Genomic DNA, 7,120 nt, shown 5'->3' with positions numbered 1-7,120 from the left:
CAATGTCCGGGTTGGGGGAGTCTCACTGCAGGCTACTGGGGTGATGCTTATATATGGACAGGTATGTCCGGGTTTCTGGAATGTAAGGTGTCTTCCTGGTTCTGGGTGTATTTGTGCCGGGTGCAGAGCAGTGGGCGAGAACAAAGCAGGCAGTGAGCCAAAAGGGCCCTGCTGGTGCCGGGTGCAGAGCGGCGGGTAGAGAATAAAGCGGGCCATTAGCCAGTTTTGGTCAGTTCCGCAGGTGTGTGTGGGAGATTCAAGGTCACTCGCTGCTAGTTGTTTCACCTAGCTCTGGTCAGCTCAGCACAGGTGAGGGAGATTCAAGCAAGATCACTTGCTGCTAGAAGCCAGCCTGGCATTGAGCTGGCCATACACCTTTTATGTTGGCTTTTTTCTGCTGTTAATTGCCGGTCCTCTTCAATTAGTGCACACATTTTTTCTTTACAAATTTATGTGAATGGTCTTCCTTTCCAGGCTTAGTCTTCAACGTTGTCTTGTACTTTAAAAAAATAATTATGTGTTTGTAAATTACTCTTTTGGGGAGTGCGCCCTCCCCATAAACGTTCTGTGCAGAATCAATGATTTCACCATCAATTCACTCTAGCTTCATCATAATTTTGATGTTTTTTCTTATTTCAATTTTAGCAGAATTCCTGTGGCTCTGATCGGATCTGTTTTAAGCTGATATATTAGCCTTCATTGTATCTCACACTAGATCCATTCAGATGTTCAGACAAGTAATATCAAGTTAGTAAGAGTTTTATTTAGTCCAAACTTTTTTTTTAATTCCATACATAATGTTTTTGTTGTACACATTTTCCATGAACTGTTTGCCTACTCCTGGTAAATGGAATGCAATGTCTTTGCCAAGCTCTGTAGGCAAGTGTAGTCACCTTTTGAGAATACATATAATCTGATTGGGACGACGAGATGAGAGGAGAACGGCTCAGTCCTGATGCAGGTCTTCAGACAATGAAAGCAGGGAGAGGGCATGTAGAGACAAGAACAGATGTACGTCTAGGAAAGAATCCAAACTGGACTGAGGCTACTCAGCGCACAAGGTCACTACAGACTTTATAGAGACTTTAAGGAAGGTTTCTATGTCAATTTGTTGAGGTTTCGGTAGGGGGTGGGGGTGGGGGTGGGGTGGGATTGAGAGCCTGCGATGCTTGAACAAAATAACACACAATGTTGACAAGGATGCAGTGCCGCTGGCACCTCATTGCTGGTGGTAGTGTAGACCTGGTGTAGACCTTTGGAAAGCACTTTTACACCAGGGTAGAAACCATTAAGGGCACATTGATTTTCTTTTCAGAAGTGCCTTCTGATGTTTCTTTACTAAGGAATGTATCCCAAAACATGAAACAATTTGAAATAAGACTGTTTGGACATCTTATTCCCTTTTTGTAACAAAAGGAAACATAGATCGTTCATCTGTTAGAGATGATTCCAGTGGTCTTTCTACTCATTATCATCTTAATTAGCATTTCAAAAATATATAACTGCATGTTTGCATTTTTGTTAAACAAATAAGTTGATTACATACTGCCGAATACTCAAATGAATATTTACTATGAAACTAAATTATAAATTAACTCATTAGATTTTAAATCACAACATATGACAAAACAAAACTCACCTCCATGACACTGACTCTCTCAGAATGGCTGGTGTGTTCAAACTGCCAATTTGGCAGATATCAGCTCAGCACGTAACCACCACACTGCCAGGGTTCCTCACAACACGTCACCTGTCCCTTAAACCTCTATGGCATTGGCTATGAACGCCATGCTTGCTGCACAGTAGCTTTCACTCCTTTCCAATTAATCGAGACACTCTACTTTTGTTGTCTTTATCTTCCAGCGAATTCAGCATTTTTTTACACATGTATATAATCAACCAAAGCAGAGAAATACAGCAACTCATGCCCATGTAGAGACTTGCACATGCAAAGCAGCATTCTTGACAATGGGCAAGCCATAGGACCCACCCAAATGCCCACCGACTGAGGAATGGGTAACCAAAGGTTGTCTATAGCCCCAAGGTAATACATATAAAAAGAACAAAATACTAATGGGTACATACTACAACAAGGATGACTCCCAGTCATGAACCTTATAAAAGAAATCAGAAGAAAAACACCACATACTGCATGGTCCCATATATATGACATATCCAGAAAAGCCAAATAGAGAGAGACAGACAAATAGAGAGAGCTATTAGTGGCTGGCTGGAGCAGGTCAAGGCAAAAAGGCAGAAGAATCATCTCAGAGTAGTGCACATGTTCTAAAACTGAGTAGTGATGGTGATTGTATACCTTGTTGAAATGACCAAATATTATACACACTTACAATTAGAATTTAACAATACGTGATGATACTTCAATAAGGCGGCACTAAAAATTGTTATATCTCATCTTGTGCATTTGGTATTCAAATCAGAACCAAATTTTCAGATGTTTCATCTAGTTCAGAATATATAGGCTTAGTTTGAATATTGTAAACTGAAGCAGGTGCTCCTAGAAGATTGTGAAGACACATTTATTCTCTTATTCCCACAACTGGTCTCATCCATCTCTCATATGCACAAGGGTAAAACAATGTCCACTACCACGTTAAACTGGTGCCTGGATTAGGCCGTTCTGCAAGGACTTTGCCTAGCAAGGATGCTAACTAACTAAGATACACCAGTATAACTCGGTTTCAGGTTATGATATATTTTTAAATCCTGAAAGCTCCCTCCCACTCCCCCCATTCCCCTCAAAAAAAAACAAAACAACAACAACACACAAAACCACCATGATAGAACCATTAACACCCAATCCACTACTTATATTTGCGAAATATTAACATTTTGCCATTTTTTGCTTCTGAAATTTAAAAAGAGTAAAACCTGATCTGATTTAATAGCCTCGTATTCCATTTATTCCTCCATCTCCCTTAGCAGAAGTTGATATTTACTTTCCATGAGCATGCGTCATTATTCACTTCATACGCTTGTGCATGATTTGGAATGCTGCTTGCTGGGGTAACAGAGTGTCCCACTCCATGAAGCTTCACTTGTCAGCCAGCATGCCAAGTCCAGGAACAAGAGTCAGGAGGGTTGGAGAAGTCATCAGCAAGCTTCTCTGCACTTTCCCCTCGTCACGACAGCCCACACTGTACTTACTCCAACTTCCTTCCACACAAAGTGGGAGCATAGAAAAACAGGGAACTTTCATTCTGTCAGGTGTAAATTGCATGCTCACCTTTAATGGTTGACTGGATTCTGAAATGGCCCATGATGCTTGCCCACCGCATGTAATATACTCCGGAAAAACACCCTGACCTTGCGGGGGAGTAGGTCCAGTGTATATGAGAACTTATAACTCCTGGATAGGTTACAAATCAGTTGACTTTGAGTTAATCAACAGAAAGTATACATGGGAGGCCTAGACCCAATCATGGAATCTTTCAAAAGAGGCAGACTTCTGCAGACTTTAAAATTTTTTTTTAATCATTTAGGTGTGAACTCCCTGTAATCGCCATGTAGCAGAAAATATGAGCACAGTTTAGGATCTTGCAAGAAAATTAGAACCTCAGTTCAAAAAATCCATTTCAGTTCAGGAAATGGATTCTGTCAGTATCAGTGAGCGTGGTGAAGTATGTGAATCCCAGCCCTGGTTAGCAACTTGATTTTTGCCTGGTAATACCATGAACAGGAGACATAATAAAGCCATCCCCAGAAACCTGACCTTCAGAACTGCTAGTGAATAAATGTGAGTGGTTTTAAGCTGGTGAAAGTGTGGTCCATAGTTACACAGTGAAAGAAACCTAAGCCAATCTGAAATAAATGATGATTTATTGCTGGGTGGTAGCACAGGCTTCCTGGGATTTATTCCTTTCATCTTACTTTCTATTTTCTAATTTTCATAATTTTCCTTTGATTCTTTGTTATTTCATGTTTCAATCTTATCCAACTTTCTTTCTTCACCTTCCACTCTTCTCTCTACTGGTGCATATTCACTTCTTTTACTAGGTAGGCCACTTAAGAAATAATCTTGTTTTGCTACAATTTGACCTTGAGAATATTCTACATCCTACTTTGGTGAGTAGCAACCAGGGACTTAAAGTTTGTGAACCTATGTAGAAGACGTATCTACTGGTCTCTGCTAGTTCAAATTAAGGAAGAGTGTAGAAAAGCAAAGCTCCAAGGGCCTAAAGCCAACTGATTCATTGAGACCCAAAGAAATAGAATGGTGCCTGACGATGTACTGTTGCAACCATTTTATAATTATCTCCAGCAAAACATTATTTGTATGTCATGTTACTGATACTGTTTTATTATTTTCACTTTCTGTTGGGTCACCCTTCTTTGGACCACAGATATGAATTTCATCCAGTCTGTTGGCCAGACCTCCCAAATTTCTTGGCATAGATGAGTGAGCACTTTCTATGCAGCATCTGTTTGTTGAAATATTTCAATTAGTATTCTTTCAAGTCTTGGAGTCCTGTTTTCACTGATGCTTTCAGTGCATCTTAGGCTTCTCCCGTCAATAGTACTTTATTTTTACTTAGTTACTATAAATATTATTGGGTTGGTATTCAAAGAATGTGTTGTAGCAATAAAAATTCATTTGGTCCTTAAAATGACAGTAAAAAGAATCATTCAGGGAAAAAAAAAAGAAGAAAAGATGCATTCAAATTCAGGAACCCATCAATGCATATAAGTGAAAACTGATAACTCCAAATACAGATTTCTAATAAGGAGAGACACAGTTTAAGAAACAAAGATATTCTAGTACTGTCATTTGACGGGCTAGTCTTTGATTGAGGTCATAAGTAGGATTGGTTAAGGGTGGGGAATGGGCTTCTGTTGGATAATTAAGCATAAAAGCTTATTATAAATCACTATTTATTTCAGAAACTAATTACAGAAGTTTTGATCAGTCATATAACCTCCAGGTGGTATTGTAAAACAGCACTAGTGGCTGCTTAAATAGTTTTCCCCAGATGTATCAGGGATTTTCAATAATTATCTCAGTACCGGAACTTCATTCCCTTTCCCTTCACTAGTGTGTTAAACAAAACATTTCCTAGGAAACTGTACAAGGCTGATGTCAAAACCCTTTTAACCACTTCTATTTGTAACTTCCTTGAAAGGAAGGAGCTCTGGTGGTTAGATCGGGCTTAGTGGTTATGAATTAGGCTGATAACCATAACGTCAGTAGTTCAAAACCACCAGTCTCTTTGCAGAAGCTCACAGGGGGCAGTTCCAAGCAGCCCCACAGGATCGCTATAAGTCCTATCTACTCGATGGTAATAAGCTTGGGGTTATGACATGAAGGAGCCTACATGGCAAGGTTGGCTACATGTTGAGTTACCAACCAGAAGGTTAGCAGTTCAAACCACCAGCCACTCCTCAGGAGTAAGATGAGGCGCCCTCTTTCTGTAAAGATTTACAGTAACGAAAACCCTACAGAACAGGTCTATAGGTCTATAGATCCTGTGCTATAGGGTTGCTGTGAGTTACATTCAACTTATTGGCTGAATGTTTCTTTGTTTTGGTTTGAAATGAAAAATTATTTCTTGGGCCTACTTTATTCAAAGTCCCTTCCTTATTGTGCATTTCCTGGATATCCTCGTGTGTCCATATAGAGAAATTATTTTAGTTTTGTGTAGCTTCCAGTAACTAATAGAAGCAGATAACAGAAACTTGCAAAAGGTGTTGAGGTGATTCCATAGTTAAGTAAACATAGATTTCCAGGAAAGTAGGCAAGTGAGTTGGGGGACAGAGAGCTAGAGACTAGTTTCATTCAGCACGATTTAGATTTAATTCAAATATGTAGTGTTGGTAAAAAACAAACAAAAACTATCAGTTTCTCATGTACAAGTGTTTATATGGACTTACACGTTTGCTAATAGTTTATTTTTTTCATTACACCCTTTGGCCCCCACTACATTTCTGATGACAATTTCCTTCTTGCTGAAGCATTAGCTCCTGCTGCAGGCTAGGATTAGGCTAAGGCAAAGGAAGAACTTCTTTTGGGTTCAAAATGTATGAGATGTCAAAAATTCAGTAGTAAAGGTATGTAATGCTTTAGTTAATATTTCAAAAAAGCAAAATTCATGCAAAAAGATCATGGTGAGCAAAATTTTATTTTATAAAATAAGCTGGTTGTTTATTTTATAATCTTGGGAATTGTGTGCAACAGATAGACATTTCCAGGCCAAGATGTTTTCTGAGGATTGATGAATGATGGGACAAAGTGGAAAACACAGAGAGCTTTATAGCACACTTTTGTCTTTAACATGGATATTTTGATAAATACTCCATTTGGTTCAAAAGTGGGGACAGTATTGTGATAAGGAAATGTAGGGCATCCCTCCTCACTCAGCTCCAAGTTCTAAAGTGTCTGGGCATGGTACTCTTTAAAATAGTCAACCTCAGGGATCTGCAAGTGAAAAAGCTTTTGTTTGTTTTTTAGGAAATGTCAATTTCCACTCTCTGAAACTCAGATTTGAATGAATATCATGAAAAATGAGTACTATGCATAGCAGTACTTCTTGTGATGTTGAAACAGGAGTGGAATTATTGTGCAGAGGAAAATTATTATAAAGACATTTTCTTTGATAGGCATACAGTAGCCAGGTCTTTGCCTGATTTCTATGACATGGACTACACAATTTAAAAATAAAATCTATTACAATTTTGCCAACTAACCATCATAATGTCATCCCAAGAAATTGTTGCTAGTTGATTTCAACTCATAATGACCCAGTGTGTAGAGAATAGAATGTACTCCATAGCATTTTCATGGCATTCTGGAAACAGATTCCTAGGCCTAACTTTGAAGGTGCTTGTGGATGGGTTTGAATCACCATATTTCAATTTGCAGTTGAGCTCTTATCATTGGAGCCACTCAGGAACTCCATGCCTTTGGGAGATATAAAACATCTTGATTATATGAGGGGGTGCCCCACAATAAAAAAGAAAAAGCTCCACTTGGCAGAGCTTTCATAGTATGTATTTTTCCCACTAGGCAAGCACCAAGCAACTGGGCTGTGAGTTAGTGCACCCAGTGGCATCACCTGGGAAGGGTGTCTCTGGTCACAGTGAATTTTTTCATAACAGCAATTTT

This window comes from Echinops telfairi, unplaced genomic scaffold, assembly GCF_000313985.2.
Source record: "Echinops telfairi isolate 266 unplaced genomic scaffold, ASM31398v2 ScPeMD7_7;HRSCAF=31, whole genome shotgun sequence".
Taxonomy (NCBI): Eukaryota; Metazoa; Chordata; class Mammalia; order Afrosoricida; family Tenrecidae; genus Echinops; species Echinops telfairi.
Note: the sequence above shows the minus strand (reverse complement) of the source record.